The sequence below is a fragment of the Herpailurus yagouaroundi genome, unplaced genomic scaffold, assembly GCF_014898765.1.
Source record: "Herpailurus yagouaroundi ecotype Mexico unplaced genomic scaffold, PumYag 28, whole genome shotgun sequence".
Taxonomy (NCBI): domain Eukaryota; kingdom Metazoa; phylum Chordata; class Mammalia; order Carnivora; family Felidae; genus Herpailurus; species Herpailurus yagouaroundi.
Window position 1 is genome coordinate 46,217,378 of NW_024412376.1, and position 20,985 is coordinate 46,238,362.

General features: G+C 36.9%; 1 protein-coding gene across 7 annotated transcripts in view; it reads left to right on the forward strand.

Moving 5' to 3' along the window:
• INPP4B (inositol polyphosphate-4-phosphatase type II B) overlaps positions 1 to 20,985 on the forward strand; it is a 789,997-nt gene that overhangs the window by 265,020 nt on the left and 503,992 nt on the right. The window lies entirely within an intron of this gene.

Here is a 20,985-nt window from a genome sequence, read left to right on the forward strand (position 1 = left end):
AAACCTGGAGAAAGGGCAGAATATGAACTGGATCTTAAGCAGATGAAAGACTAGCAGAGTCCAGGTCAGGAAACAGAGAATAAAAAGCCTGAAGAATATTCCAGTTTGAGAAATACAGAACTCTCCAGGTAAAATTGGGAGACAGTGAGAAGTCCAGAAAGGATAGCTGTGAACAGCTAGATTTAATGTTGGAAGTGGATGAGTTCAGATTTTGTAATCTCTTAAATGTCATACTAAAGCATTTGGTACTGATGAAGTCTAAGAGTTAAACGGTTTAAGTTAGTTTAGCTATGGTACTTTTTAGTTGCATAATCACAGTCGTGCCTCCTAATTTCTCTGACTTTTACTCTAGTTACCTTTAAGATGGGAATAACATCACTTTCACTGTTTACAATAATCAATTGAATTCCATACATACAAAGGTATTTTGTAAATTGTAGAATTCTATGCAAATAAAAAAGTGCATGCATAGCCAACAAATTCAAAGTAGAAAGACACAAATTGGAGAATGCAAATTGTCAGTATAATTCAGGATGGCTTTGATGACAGGGAGATTAAAGTCAAGAAAACAGGTGGCAATGGCAGTGGCCCAATATGAGGGCTTATATTTAGAAATCATTTGTGGCCGTTCTCAAGCTAAATTTGGTCAACATGTGATCTAGCACAAAGAAGCCATGATGGTGTACTAAGTTCCCTACCACACACTCATTCTTTTCACCAAACTAGTGTGATCCAAGCCAAAGGTATTAGTTAGAGGTTCCAAAAAATGGATTTTTTTCCTAATTTTTTCCTTCCAGTGGAAGGTGACATACATTCTTTTTAGCACAATAAGGTTGAGAAACAAGCTGGGGAGATAACCCTTCTCTAGCCAAGTATAAGACCGATTTTTAGAGTTTTTATCTTCAGGCCAAAATACCATGATGGACTACTTCAGGAACAAAATTCTCCGTTTTCTGCTACTGTGTTGAAGAACAAAGAATTGCTGTCTACCCTTGCCAGGGGCAAGCCATAAATGGATGTAGGGCCTTGGGCATGAAAGAGAGGGAAAGGTTTGTTAAAAGAAGGAAGGAGCTGAGTGGCCCAAGATTCAAGCAAGAAAGTATAAGAGGAATGTTTTCTGTCAACAAAAATAATGGACACGGGATATGTCCTGAGAGCCTAGGCCACACTGAAAGCTGCTCAGAAGGATACGCCAAATAGACTGAGGAAGCCATTTCTGAATCCCCATTCTCCTGAGAGCTCTCTGTGAGTTGACATACACCACTTTTCCCTGATACAACAATTGACTATTTGTCAGGTTTTTACATATGTGCTTGGCTGGTCATTCCCAGGGCGCCCTCTCCCCACTTTTAGTCACTAGCATACAAATATGTAGTTTTCCACTGTAGAAAGCAAGAGGATACAGAGAACAGTAAAAGGGGCAAATAAACCAGCTGAAAGAAGACTGGTTTTGTTTTTGGCTTTACCCACCCTCCTTTCTGTGATATGAAGTTTGGTACTGGGGTTAGTATTTATATTTCCCCTGCCCCTGCAGGAAGTAGGAGTCTTGGGTAAGGATTACAATAGGTGGAGACCATTGTTGGAGGGAAGCCACATCTTGTATAACCCACCCAAAACAATATATCTTCACTTCCACTGTAATTCTCTAAAATATGGATAAGTATATATAAATATATTACATACATATGAATATATAGGCATATATATATTACATATAATATACTGTGCCAACAATTTGTATTATTAATATATTATATATTTATTACATAATTAATATTAATAAATAATATATAATGTATAATATATAACAATATATATCACATGTAATATATAATCTAATATATAATTTATAATTATACAATATAATTATATACTATTATGTAAATACATATTTATTTTTTTACATTTATTGAATGCCTGTTTATGCTTCTCAGCCATTTATTGAGTGTTCATTCACTAATTGCCAACCACAAGAGTCACTGACATGGAAGGTAAGTATTATTCTCTCACATTTTACAGTAGAGAAAAGAGAAGTACAGATATAGGGAGTATAAGAATCTAGTCTAAAGCCAGAGAGTTAATAAGAGGGAGAGTTGGAATATTTTCACCCATATAAAAAATTCCATACTTTAAAAAATCCTGGGGGCACCTGGGTGACTCAGTTGAGTGTCTGACTTTGGCTCAGGTCATGATCTTGCAGTTTGTGAGTTCGAGCCCCGCATCAGGCTTGCTGCTGTTAGCACAGAGCCCACTTCGGATCCTCTGTCCCCAACTCTCTCTGCCCCTTCCTCTGCTTGCACTCTCTTTCTCAAAAATAAATAAAACCCTAAAAAATTTTAAAAATCCAGAATCAGTAAATCCTGGCTTATTTCTCTGTATCCATTCTAATCTTACAAGCAAAAGAGCAGAGAGAGTCCTTTTCTGTAAATAATGATCACGTGCAGATTTCTCACCCACTTGTTCCTTTTCTGGAATATGGTGTCATGGCTGTGAGAAGCAATGTTGTATTTTGGTGTCTTTCCAACTTCCCACGAACGCCTCAGTATGCCTGAGAGATTGAGTGCCCCATTGCGTCACAGTGTCAGTGTTAATTTCTCACTTATTACTGGAGGAACCTTCAGGAGTGGAGACACTCCAGAGCTTGTTTGCAAGGGTATACCTTGTTTTCATGCCTTCCCTGGAGGCACGTATGTGCCAATGTCCCAGAACTTCCCAGAATACTTGAGGAGCATTGTTTCCTTACAACTCCAGCTGTTCAGCAGAATTTTATAGTTTTGTGAGCCAGTGATATAGAGCTTTTTAGATCTAATTGAATTCAACAACAGGACAGTATGACAGGCAATCTTCAAAGATAGGAAAAGCTTTGGAAAGAGAAGATAAAATTAAAGGGACCTACTACCAACAATTCAAGAAAACTAAATCTTTAGCATTAACTGACTCTGAAGCAATAATACATAACTGAAAAATGTAGAAAATGGCCAAATATTTCTAAATTTAGTTTAATAGTCCTGGTATAAACCAGAAAAGCAATCAACTCACTAATTCATTCATTTATTCAATTAGTCAATTTTTACTGAATGTTTTCTACATATCAGGCTTATCAATATAGGCTTTAAAAATACCATTTGGCTAAAATATAGGTCTATGTTTTCTTTAACTGGTATTCTCTTTAGTTTCATAATTACCTGATTCTAATTTACTCTTTGCCATTCCCTTGCCAAAACTGTCAAAGTATCATTTTGTTTAATTCCATGGCTGTTAATAAAACTTCTTCACTTTCAGGCTGATATTTTCAATCTCTAGAAAGGTGTGAAATGATGTCTTTTTTTTTTTTTATTGCAAGGACTTATGCTACTTATGCAAGAATTTATAAAGACTGGGCACATGGTAAGAACGAAGTGTTGTTATTTAAAAGCTTATAACAAAGATTCTTAGGTGTTTATGATTATATATAATCATTATTGGCCTACTTTAAATATAAATGTTAACCAGTACGTGTGAATAATGGTTAGCTATCTTATTTACGTAACTAAATCAAATATTGCTCAGGTTAACCAGGTTGGTGTGGTGACACATTGAGGCGTGATATCCAGACAGTCAGAGGGAGGAAAAGAAGGCAAAAAAAAACCAGGAAGATGAGACTTGGGTGGGTGTGAAGCTTTTCTGGATACATAATCGGTTTCCAGCTGGGATACCAAGGCCTCTACCTCTTTTTCTCTCTACCTCTTACCCCATTTGCACACTCTTCCTGGGAGACAAGGAAGGACTGAGTAAGGACTTCTAGAAATCTTTATGTAGGTGGGGTGGGACTAGTGAAGAGAAAAATGTTAATGGGAGCCAGGTAGAAAAATAGGAAGGTAATTGTAAGATACAACTTTAGAATAAGAGAGAATATTTGGTGAGGGATTTGGGGTTGTTACAGGTTAGAAGAGGGTATGTCTTCCTTCAGGGATGGGTGTGTGATGACATGTAGGAAAGAGAAAAGAGGCCTGAAATGAGGAAGAAGGAAGTACAATTCATTAGCAGGTTGCAAGTGCTTCGTGTATTCCATAAGTGGTAAAATCTGTGAACGAGAGTTCACCTGAGGTCTGTAAAAGCGTTTATATGCAGAAATGTTGAAATGCCTCATACTGTTGAAAAATTGCTAGTACATTTTGTTTTCTTCTTCTTTTAAATAGAGTTTAAGATGGCCTTTAGGGGCATCTGGATGGCTCAGTGGGTTAAGTGACTCTTGATTTCAGCTCAGGTCATGTTCTCACAGTTCTTTGGAATCAAGTCCCCCACTCCACTGGGCTCTGCACTGGCAGTGTGGAGCCTACTTGGGATTCTCTCTCTCCCTCTCTCTCTCTCTGCACCTTCCCTGCTTATGCTCTCTTCCTCTCTCTCAAAATAAATAAATAAATAAATAAATAAATAAATAAATAAATAAACAAACATAAATAAAATAAAATAAAATAAAATAAAATAAAATAAAATAAAATAAAATGGCTTTAACCATAGAGCATCTTCTGGGCTTTAGGTTTCCTACAAAGTCCAGACTCCATGCAGATCTTGCCTTCCTCCAGCTTGTAATCAATTGTACTGATTCTTCTCCCCTACTCAAATTAGCTTACAATTATGTCTACCAAAATTTCAGTTTGTATTTTATCCCTCTCCCCAAATTATAATTCTTTAAGCAATGTTAGCTCTATTACTTCCTAATTAAAAAATTACAGTGAAGTATTAATTAATTTTCATAATGCATTGAAAATTTTCAGTGGATAAAGGAACAAAAGTGTAAAGAGGGCTCTAAGTTAATTTCAAATGAGTAGTCAGGGATTTTTAAAAGAGAGAGAGAGGGGCGCCTGGGTGGCGCAGTCGGTTAAGCGTCCGACTTCAGCTCAGGTCACGATCTCACAGACTGTGAGTTCGAGCCCCGCGTCGGGCTCTGGGCTGATGGCTCAGAGCCTGGAGCCTGCTTCTGATTCTGTGTCTCCCTCTCTCTCTGCCCCTCCCCCATTCATGCTCTGTCTCTCTCTGTCCCCAAAATAAATAAACGTTAAAAAAATTTTTTTTAAATAAAAAATAAAGAGAGAGAGAGAGAGAGAGAGAGAGAGAGAGAGAGAGAGAGAAAAGAAGTCTGGGATCCTTGGGAGGCAGTTGTTTAGCCAAAGAATGTATTATTAATGTCATTGAAAATCAGTTCATTATTTAATATGAAACAAAGTACATAAAAGAGCGATTTTGTGGATTTTTTTCTTGTTCTTTCACGGACACTGAAAGATGATTTGACTTCTTTAGTATATATTGTAGTTCTCCATAGGGAGGCACAAACTAATTTTTTCTTACTTTTATTTATTCCCTGTTTTTCCCTACATTTTTTTTTAAATGGGAGGGTCTTACTGATTCTTATACCTACTCACCCAAAACAATAAATCATATTTTGGAGGGGAAGGAAAGAAAAATAATGTTGATTTTTCTTTCCTACCTATATATTTTCTATATTTGGAAATTTTTTGTATGAGAGGTGGTATTTGTTAAATATATATATATATATGGATATATATATGGATATATGGATATATATATATATGGATCTAATCACCATATTCTTCATCAATGGTGAGATGAAAACACACTTCATCTTTTATGTTGAACTATATTTTATATAAAAAGCTTTTAAGAAAATAAAGCACATATACCTTGAACTACAGAATACCAGAATGTGAATGTGGATCTTAATGCTAACTTTGAATTTAATCTCAGAATGTAATCCTCATTTTTAAAGAGTTATCCGTATTTTGGAGAAATTTTTATGACTGTGTAGTAGAGAAAGAAGACAATTACCAGTACAGTGTAGCAGTAAGAGCAAAGAGCCTGTTCCAGACTGCCTGAGTTTTAATCCTGGCTCTTCTTAGTTTCTCCCATCTGCAAAATAGGCATGCTCCCTTTATAAGGTTATGCAAATTGAGTGATTTCATATTTATAAAGCACTTTGAACAGATTTAGCACACAGCAGTATGTGGTTGTTAATAAAAAAAATATAAATAAATCACTCCTTGATGGGTTGGAAGTATATTAAACTGTACAGAGGAATATGCATAAAGTAATGATAACCCATGTTTATTTGCAGTGGTAGGTGTTTTCGCATGTTCATTTGCTGGTTATAATTGTGTACCTTTCCTTGATATTATGATCTTGGTGTACTTCTTAGTTGCTGATGTTGTTCCAGAAACTTATGTTTCTACTCCTTTCTTTTGAGTTTGCTACATATTGTAAAACCTGAATATGGCAGATGGTTTACAATGCCACATAAGAAGGACTTTTTTCCAATTATGTTTTTATCAGGCAAGCGGCCCTACTGTGATGGGAATAAATGGTTATGGCATTGCTATGAAATTGATATTGTCTGTTCCAGAAGGTTATAGAATTGAACAAACACTGGCCAGAATTATCCTTCACTTTTTCCAAATATAAAGTTAAAATAGAGATAAATAAAGGAAGACTATGTAGTTTTCATCGTCCTTTACCTCCAGTGGCCATCTAGAATTTATTAGACGGAGGAACAGAATGTATATGTGCGTGCAATCCTATGTAATGCAAAAATATTCTTTCTTATTCGTGTCCATATACAGGCTAAAATGTGGGTGATATGTTTAAATAATTAATTAATTTGCTATCTCATTTATCTAAAACATTTTAGGTAAATATCACAACAATTTAGTTTATTTTTAATTCATATTCTCTACAAAATAGTTGCATTTGAAAATGTCAAGACTACTGACCTTTAAGTATTAATAATCCTTATACAATTACCATAGTGACTTGTTCCGTATGTCTATAAAATGTTTCCTAAAAGTTGCTGGATTACCACCTACTGAGAAGTTCAGAAATATCTATTTGATATTTTTTTCCAGCTGAGAAGCATTTCTGCCTCAATCCCTCAATGGTGCTGAATTGTATATTGAAGTATGGTCCTATCAAATAATATCTTCAGTAGCTGTTAAGTATATCTATGAATACCTAACAAGATTATTCATGTATTTCTTTTGCTCTTAATGTATAGGAGAGAGAGAAAGGAAGTGATGACAATAGCTCTGAAGTCCAATGTGCATGTCCTTTCTTTCTTCATTTAGTTATTGCTTAGACGTTCCTAAATCCCATGTTTATGTGAGGGAAACTGGAAGAGTTTCCAGTAAGCAAGCTGACTCCTAGGTGAATCAAGCATTCAGGTAGTGCTGTGACAGACTTTGGACCTTGGTGAGTCACCAGAAGTAACGAACCTTCAGATCCTGCAATGTAAGGCTAGGCTGGGAACCAACTTGAAAATGAAAGAAACAACTTGAGAAAAACAACTTTCTTGGTAAGATCAGACTGCTCTTTCTCCCTATAATTTATGTGTCTATCCAACAGTAAATAGAAAAGGAAAAGAAAAAAGGGAAAAGAAAAATCAAAACCATATTAAAATCAGAGGCAATGAACGTAGGAGAGAAAGGTTGGCCTTGAGCGTACAGACTCCCATTTTAGCTCCGGAACTGTAATCCTTTAATTGAAGCTTTGCTCTGTTCCTAAGCATTCAACTGTTACTAACAAATTTCATGAAGTGTCTATTTTGAAAACATAGTTGTTTCAGGCAAGCAGCATCTTAAGTAAATTTGTGTTTTAATTGCAAGAAGGTAGAGTATGATTTGAGAGTACCTGGATTACAAATGTTCTTTTATTCCTTTCCAGGAACATAAATAAATAAACAGCAATAATGAAAAACCTTCCTTGGAGTATGTAATGAACTGTGGTTAGAGAAGAATTTAAAAATGATTACTTTGTGTATGGTAATTTAGGACAGGCACTGTGGTAATGTACAGGATATGCCTTTTTATGTGTACTTTACCCATTGCACATGAATTTATTCCACTGTTTTTACAGGTACTAGAAAGTAGAAAAAATATTTAATTAGAATAAACTTACTTATTTCAGCATATATTCATTCATCCATTCAACCTTTTAGTGTATTAGCTGTAATGAAGATAATTTTTCTCATTTATTTTACCCTTTCTACCAGAAATATGAGCACTGTGTTTTTAGCTTCATCATCTTCCTTTAAGGGAAGGCTGGTGGGGCAGATTTTGGGCTTACTAGCACCTCTTCTTACTACCAGGAGCAAACTTCTGGAAAAATGAGAAGTAGTTCATGATCAGCAACTTCTGCCTGGCTCTTATTTACCGTCAAGGCTAAGCTGTGCCCTAGAACCCAGTGGGTTGAGTGATGGGGTCTTCTGCCCACCCTCAGAGTCAGTCTCAGTCATGTTGTTGTACGTAGATTCAAATGTATTCAGAGGATGATATCTTTTACCATGTAGTTATTCAGGGTGCAACAGTTTTGTCAATTCATACAGGGAATTGAAACCTAAAACTCCAGTTCCTGTCTGCTCATAACCTAGTGCAAATTAAATTACTTACATCAGTGTCTTTTCCATTTAACCTACATATAAATATTTGAATGTGCAGAATCAGATACCTGTAAAATTATGGCATTGGAGTGAGTGATCTCTGAGGTTGGTGAGGCTCTGACAGTCAATCAGGTGACTGTTGAAAGCCCTGGGAAGCTCTTACTTGAAACTAAGGAAAATGGGCCTTTTTGCTGTATAGAACCCAATGGAACTCAGAGATATAAGGGGAACTTCACTTATTCTTACATTTTCATATTCAGATTCAGATTACATTTTTTACATATTTTTTACATATTTTTACATGTAAAATTTTTTATATTTCTATATGTTATATATTATATAAATTTTATATTTTTACATATTTTACATATTCGATCACATATTCTTTACATTTTTTATGAGTTGCTTATAATTAATTTTGCATCTACATCTGATTGTTTGTGCATTTATAAATTGACAGTTGCAGAAGTTTGCAGTTTTTATTAATCCCTCAAGGACTCTCTATACACAGATCTTCATATAGGCCATAGAAATTTCTGAACTTAGAAGATTGGGGTTTAAATCAGGTTCTTAGTGGCATTGTATTAAGCTCACTGAAAAGCTACATGTTCTCTTTAAACTTTGTTTTTTAATGGAAAATACAATCATTCTCTTTCCCAGACTGGAGACTGACCTTTCCGGCTGTCTGCTCAGTGTAGTAAACAGGGACTTTCCTTTCACACCTTCTCCAGCTCTTTCACATTCAATGAGTAGAAAAATCATTCTGAGTCTTCTTCATATTACTTCTCAGCTTACTCTCCTCTTCTCCATTTCTGTGGCCATTACTCTAGTTGAGATTATTATGACAGTGCACTTGAAATAATGTATCAGATTCCTAACAGGCATAAATGCCTTCTATAGCTTTTATTTTTACCCTTGATTTTGGATCTTATTATCTGCTGCCAGCTTAATCTTCTTGAGGTGCAGTTCTCATCCTGTAATTTTTATTCTTCAAAGTCTTTCAATGGATTTCTTCATGACTGAAGACCAGACTGAAAGTATATCTGACACATGAGTGTGCCTTGGTGTGTCTAATACTAGGTTGACTAGGTCCTGACAATCAATAAACATGTTCTCTGATGTTTCCTCATATTTAAATTAAATTCAGGTTTTGCATTGTTGGCAAAGATACCAGAAACTGAGATTACCTTCTCAGCATATCATATCAGAAGTCATTTGATGTTGGTTTATTCCATTACTAAAAATGGTAACTTGGTGAAGGTGATGTCTGTCGGGTTTCTCCACTACAAAGGTACTATATTTCTTTGTGCATAAGGATCTTATGAGGCTGTAATCTGAGAGTACTTAAGTATCTTGTTATTTATCATACTTTCACTGCGAATTTTAGCATCCACTGATAATTCCTGCCTGAAACAATTATTACTGTGGTGTTTGCCAAATGGTGATTTTCTATTTTAATCATTCCTTAATCTACAGATACAAGTTAGAAATTTATAGTAAGGAAAAGTTTATGCTTTTCTATCATTCATTTGTTCATTTATTATTTATATTTATATAAATAATGAATATTATTTTATTCATTCATTATAATGAATATATAAGTGAATGCTTATTTTATTCCTTGTATTATAATCTGTCACAATCATTATTGTTCAATTTTCCCAGAATTGGCCTTTGGGAGTTCCCTTCAGGTTGGCTCCTATTTTTTTTTTTTTTTTATTGTTCCCGTCCATTTCCACTTTTAAGGTACCTTCCATATTTTCTGACACTACAAGATATTTCAGGCTCATCTTGTACTTTCCCTGCCCTAATCCTGCAACCAGCTATTTCTCCAAGGACTCACGGTATTCTGGTATTGGAGGATGGTATTTAGAAACCAAGATGTGGACACTAGGTGGGTTCATTGGCATAGAGGTATCACAATACTAGTACTCTTGAAAATTCTGAAGGTCATGAAAAACAAAGATGGATGACTATTTCCATATTGAAGGAAGCTAAGGAAACATGAGAACTAAATGCAACGTGTGATTTTTGCATAGGATCCTGGACCAAAAAAATAACATTATGTGACAATTGAAGAAATTTGAGTAAGTTTTGTTAAGTTAAATAACATTGTATGTTGTATTATAATTTTACACATACTTATCTTCCTTACATGGGCAAATCAAAATAACATGATCATCCACAGATAATTGATTTTGAATATCACCCCACATCTGTCAGAATGGCTAACATCAACAACACAAGAAATAAAAGGTGTTGGCGAGGATATGGAGAAAGAGGAACTCTCTTGCACTATTGATGGGAATGCAAACTGGTGAAGTCATGCTGGAAAACAGTATGGAGATTCCTCAGAAAGTTAGAAATAGAATTACCATATGATCCAGCAATTTTGCTACTGAATATTTACCCCAAAATACAAAAGTACTAATTCAAAGGGATACATGCACCCCTGTGTTTATAGCAGCATTATTTACAATAGCCAAGATATGGAAGCAACCTAAGTGTCTATATACAACAAGCGTGTGTGTGTGTGTGTATAATGGGAATATATATATATATATATACACATAATATTCATGTATATATATATATATTCCCATTATATATATAATGGAATATTATTCAGCCATAAAAATAATGAAATCTTGCCATTTGCAATGGCATGGATGGGACTAGAGAGCATAATTCTACGTAAAATAAGTCAGCCAGAGAAAGGCAAATATTCCATGATTTCACCCGTATGTGGAATTTAAGGAATAAAACACTTGAGAAAAGGGGAAAAAAAAAAAGAGAGAGAGACAAAGAGAGGGACCAGAGAGAGAGAGAGAGAGGCAAACCAAGAAATAGACTCAACTATAGAGAACAAATTTTTGGTTACCAGAAGGGAGGTAAGTGGGGGATGGTGAAATAGGTTAATGGGGAGTAAGGAGGGCTCTTGTCATGATGAGTGTCAGGTGATTGAACTGTTGAATCACTATATTGTACACATGAAACTAATATAACACTGTATGTTAACTAACTGGAATTAAAATAAAAACTAAAAAAAAAAGTTCAGATCTCTGAGGAAACTGATCTGAGCTAGAACAAGATAATTTAGAAATAGGGCAGGGTGCCTGAGTGGCTCAGTCGGTTAAACATCCAACTTCAGCTCTGGTCATGATCTCACGGTCCGTGAGTTCGAGCCCTGTGTCGGGCTCTATGCCGATAGCTCAGAGCCTGGACCCTGCTTCAGATTCGGTGTCTCCCTCTCTGTGACCCTCCCCCGTTCATGCTCTGTCTCTCTGTCTCAAAAATAAATAAACATTAAAAAAATTAAGAAATAATTTTGCCATTTAGGAATATTGAAATTAATTATTATATGTACCAAAATTATCTAATTAATCTCATTTTGATGAACATTTACATTGTTTCTATTTTTCCATGAAAATATGTAAGGTTGTATTAAACATATTCGGTACAAACATTTTCAAACATTTGAAAATCTCCTTGGGACACATTTCCTGAAGTGAGGTTGGTTAAATAATTTATGGTACAGCCATAAGCAATATGAAGTTATTAAAAATTATGATATAGATTAACATTTGACAAAGTATAGCCTCTGGACCAGATCATTCGTGTCCATCCAGTTACATGTTGTCTAAGTTTGCTTGCATGCTACAGTGGAGAGATAAGAGTTGAGTAACACAACCGGGACCATATGGCTCATCAGGCCTAAAATATTTGTTATCTGGCCCTTTATAGAAAATATTTCTTAGCCCTGATATAGATTAACATGTAGGATAACAATATCATTGAGTGAAAAGACACATTTTTATTACATATCATATATATTACATATTATGTATAATAATAATAATAATATGATTTAAATCAAATATCCTATTAATTTAAAATTATATATGGACAAAAGACTCAGCAAGGTTGTTCACCAAAGTGCATAAATAATTTTTTTAATATTCTTATTGATAATTTTCTGCATCCTTTACATTTTCTTGAAAAGGTTGTGTAGACTGTTTTCACCTTTGAACTTTAATTCCTAAAACCACTCTATCCAATCTTCTGTGCCCAAACTAGTGAAACAAGACAGCAGTGGTCACAAGAGACTTTGATTGATATGTTTTAATTTTTAAGTAGGGTGACCATATATGGCAGATTGCCAGGGACATGGCTGTTTCGTGGCTCCTGGGACTATAATGTCAGTGTAGCCATGTTTTGCTCTTAATTCTATGGGAGTTCTTCCTAAATCAGTACCTCTAATTTTCAAAGCAATGCTTTCTGGATATTTTTAAGATATCTAAAATCTGATTTAATCTGAGTATCATCCTTGACACCTCCTCTCTCCTCCGTCTTCCATTCCTCCAATCATTCTTGGCTCGTTCACTGTGAGCCTTTAATTTACCTACCAGATCACAGCCAGAAAATTCAGTCTCAAATAGTAACCTAAAAATAATAGAGAGAGTGCTCAAGTCACTCTTTTTAAAATCACTTCAGGAGACCTCTCATTGCCTACTGACGTTTTTTTAAAGTATGGTACAAGAACAATCTTTATCAGACCCTCCTGGGTTACATGTTAAAGATTTAAGATGAAAAATTTGAAGCCCTAAGTCTGGGCTCCATCACAGTTACTGAATCAGAATTTATGGGTGATAGAATTGTATTCTTAACACAAGATAATTTTCATGTGCCCTATTGTTGGAGAAGTACTGGCCTAGGCCTATATCAAACATCCCACAGTCTTTATCATAACTTCACTAGCCTCATTTCTTGGATTCCCTGACTGAAACTTTACATTCTATTAATATAAATTTGTGTACTTTCCTGCTTATGCCTTGCTGTTAATCTTCTGTATACCTTTACCATTCCCTCTCACTTAAATACGTCTCCCTGCTTGCTTCACATGGCCCACTGATGTGTTTTGAGTCTTCACTCAGATATCCTCTGCTGAAAGCCTTCCTGGCATCCGCAGCATAGTCTGTGCACCAAGGAGCTCTGTCTCCCGAATGTATTACTACTGAGCTCTGTCATTATGCCTGGCACGTAGTTAATACTCAATAAAGGTTTGGCAAGTTGAACTAATAATAGACTTATATGAAGCTTCTTAGAATATATGGATCCTATTATTTTTATTGCATCACAAATCACCACAAAACTTTGAGACTTAAAATAACAACTTACTTAGATTGTCATTCTGTGGGTTGACAATTTGGTCTGGGATCAGTTGGATAGTTCTCCTGATACATCCGGGGCTACTCACCTGTCTGTGGTCAGCTGCTGGTCAGCTTTGCTCCTGGCTTTGCTCCAGGTGGCTGATTGTTGGCTGGAGCAGTGGTAATTGACAGTGGCTCCTTCATCTTATATAGAGCTAGACTGACCAGGCTTGAGGCTTGTTCAGATGGAGGCAGCAGGTTCTGAAAGAGAAAGAGTAGGAGAAGGAGGTGGGAGGAAAAACTAAAAGTGCTTTTGAGGGTTATTCTCAGAACTGGCATAAAATCATTTCTGCCACTTCTAATTAGCCAAAGCAAATTACACCACAAGCCCAAATTCATGATGGACAAATAGACGTCACTTCTTTATTGGAAGCGTTACAAATTATTATTGGCCATTTTTGCAGTCGATCACGTGGGTTTAATGTATGTAAGTTCATAATTGTCTTTGCAATGTAAGTATAAACTGGATTCTAATATTTCATCGCTACCATTGCTCTCACCTTATAAATACCCTTATTTCAGTTAATCTTCAAACCATTCCATTGCCAGATGCAACTGTTTGTTTTCTGGTGCTGTCACTTAATTCCTTTTCAATTAGCCTGTTTAAGAGTACCCTTTGTATCTATTCATGAGCAATATAAGTAAGCATGTCCCATTTAATTACTTGGATTTGGTTAAGTCTTAAAATGAAGCCAACATTCCCAGGCACAGCAAACTACAGACTCTAACTATGAGAATGGACATGCTGCCAATCAGAAAAAATACCATTCTTGTATCCTTGAATGTTACCTTTCATTTTCAGCTTTACTGCCTTAAAAAATTGACAATGCCTAGCTTTCGTTCTGTCATATCAGTTGACCTATTTTCTGTTTTGAAAGTGATATTCATCTTTCTGCCTACTAGAGGGGCTCTTCACTGCTAAAAAGAGCTTTCCTTAAAGGGCAAAGCCATCCAAGGTCAAGCCTGTTGGCCTCTTTACTGGTTAAGGTGGGTTATGCTCTGACTTAGAGCTTATGCTCTGAACCCTAGCATTAATTATTAGAGTCTGCACCTTCCTGTCCTGATTTCCATGGTTAGTCTGGGAACTTTAACTTTATTGGCATTTAATTTCATTTTCTCACCAGACCTTAGAAGGAAATCTAGCAATATCTGATATTTGCAAATAACATGAGACGTGAGAAGGGCATGGAAATTATTAAATAGGCCTTTGAGTTTTCTACCCCAGAGACTTTTTTTTTTTTTTTTTGGCCTTATTGCTTCTCTAATTTTCCTCCTCATGGATTCTGAATTAAACTGTGAGCAACTTTAATTTTTTCTCTTTAACACAAAAATGGGTTTTATGCAAGCACTTGGGAACTGGACACTTCTGTTTCCAAGAAGAAGCAGAATTTCTTTCTTATTTTTGAGGACACCTCGGTCACAGTGCTTCCCTGTCTGTGGCCTCACTGAAGCTTAGCATCCAAGCCTGTCATTCACCAAGGGGAAAAAGTCATAGAATTTGCTTTGTGACTTGGGATATATGGGATGTAAGTGTGTGTTACAAAACTTGCTGCATAAAGCTGCTACTTTTGATACAGTCTGGCTCATGGAGAGATGGGATTTAGCTGCTTATAATGAGAATTTGATGTGACTGGAAATTGCACAGAAGTATCTTTTTATTGAAGGTGGTGAGCTTTATAACAATCATTTAGTGCCAGAAGTTATAGTTTTTCACATTACTTTTCAACGGTAAGACCTTTCAGAGCCTTATAAGAAAATACTTGTCCCCGTTCAAGCAATAAAAACTTGGCAACTTTTTCTTTATATCCGCATGAAGCAAAATAACGTAGTAATATCTCCCCACCACCCTTTGTAAAGATCTGTCTTAGATGTTATTTATGTTAAAGGTCTTCTTTGCTTCTTTCTGGATCAGAACTGTCCTCTGATGAAATCTCATTTTTCCTCTTTTTGTCCCCTGTGAGAATCTCAAGGAAAAAAAGAAAAAAGAGAAAACAACAAAAAAACAAAAAAGAAATCTAGACATGATGCTGAGTCTTGAAATGTACATATGAAATTTTTGGAAAAAAAAGATATTTCTTAGACTTTAGTTAGAATACTTCTTACAATATTAAACATAAATAAGCATTTCAGTTGTTTCATATCTTTAGAAGATGAGTACCAACAAATCTTGAATCAGATACTTGAATCCAGGTTAGGGAAAAAGCATTCTATTTGTTGTTCTACTTACAAATCAACTTTAGCAACAGTCATATAAACTTTCTCATTCAGTTTTTCCATTTATAAAATGGGTATCCAAGTAAAAAAAATTTGTGAGTTGATTTCTGTTTCAGAGGTATATGTTTTATCTCATCTCAGGTGTCTTTTTTAGGCAGCAGTATACTCTTCCCCACCAGATAATATGCTTAGAAAGATTAGTGACTAAAGATTAGTAATCTCTAAAAAATTTTTTTAATGTTTATTTTTGAGAAAGAGAGAAACAGAGCACAAGCAGGGGAGGGACAGAGAGAGAGGAAGACTCAGAACCCTTAGCAGGCTCCAGTCTGAGCTGTCAGCACAGAGCTCGACATAGGGCTCGAACCCACGAGCCACAATATCATGACCTGAGCCAAAGTTAGACGCTTAACCGACTGAGCCACCCAGGCACCCCATGTAATTTTTCTTTTAATGTTTTGGTCTTTTATCAGATATGAAAAAAATACTTTAAGTTCTAATCTTCTACAAATGCCTGAGTTATGTCATAGTGAGTTTCTCTCTACCTTATATATCCTGTTGAATTTCAGTGTGGTCTTACTAGGCATTTTTCTCTGGTTTGGCAACTATTTCCTGTGGGAAGACAGGTGATATTAAAAGGCTCACTTCAGTTTGTACCAAAATGACAGTAAAGGTTTTATCCACCTGTGTGAGACTGATTTTTTTTTAAATCAATACCAGCATTTATATGCTTTCAGGATTAAGAAGATCTTAAATTCCATAGACAGGGCTGACTGCCCTGAGCCCATGAACCCTCACAGCTGGGGAAGAGAGGACAGGTCAACTTTGACATCCTCATGGGGACCTAGGTGGGCTTAGGCAGAGGAGCTTTCAGAAGATGTCTTGCAAACTGCAGGCTTGTGATGTTGAGGATTAGAAGTTGCCAACACCCTTCTGTGCCATCTTCATAGAGAAAATGAGGCTGTGCAAACCCCATTTTGTGAAATTAGAGGAGAAATATTTCTTTACTTGTATTTCCTGCTGCTCCTCTGATGTGATGTCATGAGATGTGAAGATGCTATGAGGAGTCCTGTCATTGCACACCATGGAGGTGTCACCAGGCAAATCGATGAACAGGGCAACTGCCACCCACATCCTACTGTAGACTTTTATTTTAAAGTGTATAAAAGTATCTCTGTGAGTTAAATATAAAGGAAAAACTCAAAAACTTTTTCAACATATAATATGAGGAACAAGGGCAAGCAATAATAAAGGGTAATTCAACAGCTTTGTTTTCTCATTATTTTTAATTTACTTTTGGCAAAATGTTCAATTTATGCAATGAGAGTTTAAAGCAAATGCTAGGTCTAGGTAAACTAGTGCCATAATTAATACATGTATTGAATTATCATGGCTTTGTTTATAAGGGGCTATGATTACAAGTTTTGATATGTATAGATGTGCAGTTGATACTCTAGGATTAAATCATAATATTGATAAAAATGATGCATATGATTTTACTATTTGTAAGCCTGCTCCATATGGAAACTCTACAAGTTGCTTTTAATAAGCCATCCTTGCTATTTTATGCTCTTGAATATTATATGCAATTAGTCATAAAATTGAGAGGTAAATGCTCTATTTTTAATCTTGGTTCATTAAACACAAGCTACACATTAATAACTAACTTAAAAAAATTATCCTCAAGCTGTAAAAATAAAACAAGCAAAAACAGTGAAATAAAATTGTAGCAGCACAGCCACCCTGAGACCTTATTTTGTCTCAGCCCCTAACACATACTGTCATTTCTTCATTCAATTAGCATATATTCATTCCTTCCATTCCACTTACTGAAAAAATATTTGCTTATTGTCAGCTAAATATGAGAAGCATTGTCGTTAACTGTGAGTGCATTAGTGCTTTAGCTAAACAACAATTCTAAGAATTTGAGAGCCTCAGTGACTGGCATCCATGCACTGGCTGCCAATAGCATTCTGGGTCTCCAGTTCCCCTCTCCTTTGGGCCGCCAGGAGAAGTAGGGCTTCTCAGAATCTTTGCAGATGGGAGGGATCCTATGCCCATCTCTAGCTAATGAGCAGTGAGAGGAAGTAATATGTGTTAATTCCAGGCTGAGGATATGAAAATCCCCTGATAATCTTCGAGTCTCTCTTCAGCTGACAGGAAATAGAGGGAGACTTGCTCCTGATGAAGAAGTTTCAAGAAGCTGTGGCCTCCTTTAGCCCAGATTCCTAATTCCTACTCAGAGCAAATTCTCTATCACCTCTCAAACAACCACTGCATATTTATGAGAAGGAGGAAATGGACCTTTCTTATATTAATTAACTGAGATTTCCAGGTAAATCTGGTAAGAGCAGCACAACCCTGAATACTTACTCTGGATTGGATACTTTCTGCATCTTTAGGTATATTAATAATATTTGTTTCTAAAAGAAGCCCTATGTTCTCCTTAACTTTAAGCTTTCATCTTCCTTCTTTATTTTCTGCCAAATCCACATTGTTGTCAGTGCCTTATTTGGGCCAGGATGATTAACTTTGGAAGATAGCGAGTGTAAGGAAGGTGGGGGACAGGACAAATAAATGCTATGAACCCAGAGGACAGAGCAGAGTCAGTCTGGATAGCAAGCCACAATGGACAGAACAGGCAATGAGTGACCTGAGTACACAGGCTGGTCTTTAAATTTGGGAGTCAAGGCTGTGAGGGAGATGGAGGAATGGTGCCATGATTAAAGGCTGTGGGCTCCTCCAGAAGTTTGAGGTGAGATAGGTAGTGTGTAGAATTCAAAATGAAGACTGGAAATAGTATTTTAGGATTGGGAAGGGTAACTGTGGGGGTGCCTGGGTGGCTCAGTCAGTTAAGTGTCCAACTCTTGATTTTGGCTCAGGTCATGATCTCATGGTTCTTGAGTTTGAGCCCTGCTTTGGGCTCTGTGCCAATAGCATGGAGCCTGTTTGGGATTCTCTAGATAGATAGATAGATAGATAGATAGATAGATAGATAGATATTGAAAAGGGAAATTATGGTTGTCTTGGTTGATGGGATATGGGTCAAGAACCTGTTAAAGAGGTTGAGTCTTGGAGGTAGAGGTCATACCCAGCCTGGAGCAATCTTATTTCAAATACAGGGGTTAGAAAGGCATTGACTTTGTTGCTGCACTGCTTGTTCAGCGTTCCTCCAGGCCCTGGAAGCAGGACCAAACTTAGAAGGGGAAGTAGGATACTGAGCCCACAGATGAAACCAGAAGCTCTGCAGGAACTGACATTAGAGATCAGTGGAATGGAGAACACTACCATTTCTGATAGACCTACTTTGGGGAACTCAAATGTATTTTATATGTTATATGGAATGGTAAGTTTTCTCAATTCTATCTTATCCTTCATCACAGATATTCCCTATAACTACCTCGATAATTTATTCTATTGATCAGATACCTGTAATGACTCTCCACAAGTTTTGGGTTTACATTTACCCATCTACAGCAGGTTTTGCGACGTACTGTAGACATTAAGAAAACCCCTGGGGTGGGTGTCTGCAATCCTAAGTGTATAGCCAGATCCTACCACTGATAGCTGCCTGTGTGACTACTGGCAGGTCATGTGACCCCTCTGGCTCAGTCACTTCCTCTGTGGAAGCCATGGGTCTGCGTGTTTGCGGGAAGTGGGGGAGGGTGGACGAGATGAACTTCAAAGCCTTTGCGTCTCTTCAGTTCTCTGTGGTGAGTCTGACTTTCACAGAAGTTGCTTTTCTGGGAACTAACAGAGCTTTACACACTCTTCCTATTTGCCTCTTGTCTAAGTCGATATTAACATCTGAACCCAAATTCAGCTCCAAATTTTATCCTTTCTTGCTTTTCTTCTCTCCGTAACACTTTCCCCCAATTTTCTGTCAGTAGCCCTACCCTACAAACTGCTAGCCTTCCTCCAGCTATGTCAGCAGCTGTGAGAAATATCCTCTCTTGCACCATCAACCTCTCCAGGCAGCCTCTTTGAAAGCTTCTCTCAGGCTGAGCAGCTATGTGAAAACCAGACTCTGGGGGTGATATTGGAGGCTGGCTGCCGGCCCCCAGCGGTAATAGCAGGGCAGCTTTGTGTGGTATTGGTTTTGATGCATCAGAAAAAGAGAAGAAAGAGACCGCCTCAGCCCTCTGTCTTCTCTCCTCCTGACTGTATATATGGGGAGATAGTGCAGGTTTCCCGAGTATCAGCTCAGATGATCAAAACTGCAATCGATACTTTCCCCTGCAATTTGTGCACCTCTTTAGGCCTTTATCCTTCTTGTTATAACTGCTAAGCTCGTCTTTCTGACTCCAAGTGGAAATAAAACTGTCTTAGGTGATATAAAACATTTTTCCCAAATAACACATCAGCAGGAAGTCTCCACATGCATATCCTGCTCTCCTGTCAACGTTAACTTATCCCAGACTGAGTTAATGGTCTTTCTCTCTGTGACCTGGGATACCTCTTCTCCCCAGGGACCCCATTTCCGTCAGTGGTACCTGCTTTCTTCCCAGTCTGCAAGTCTTGTGCTCTTCTTTAGTTCTTCTTTTCTCCTTATTCCTTATACCTTGTCAGACATTAAGTTCTTTTACCTTTTTCCCAAATTGTCTCTGATATTTGCTGTTTTTCCTATTTCCATAACCATACCTCTAAGTCACATCTTCATTTAAAAAACAAAAACAAAAACAAAAAACAGTAACTGTTTTTCTTCAGTTACATACGAACCGAACTCCTGTATGGAGTCAGGGACCCCAGCAATTCCTGCCTTAGTGACCGAGGGGCGATGTATGTGGTGGTGTCCCTAGTCAGTTGGTATCAGGGGAAACAGATCCTGCTTGGACCAGTTCGGGAACTGCACCTTTGACCATGCATGGCTTAAGAGACAAAGACATCCTCTGGCTGCTTAGTTGAAGTCCAGGTTCTGATTGCAGCCTTGGCGCTCGGCTTACAGGGCAGTGACGCTCTGAGCTGCAGTTTCCTACCCATGATGAAGAGGTTTAGATTCATTCCATCTCTAAAACCATGCCTGCGTGTCTCCACAGATTACCTATAGCTAAGAACTCTCCTGTCTCACCGAGTAGGAATATATATATATATATATATATATATATATATATATATGTATACACACACACACACACACAA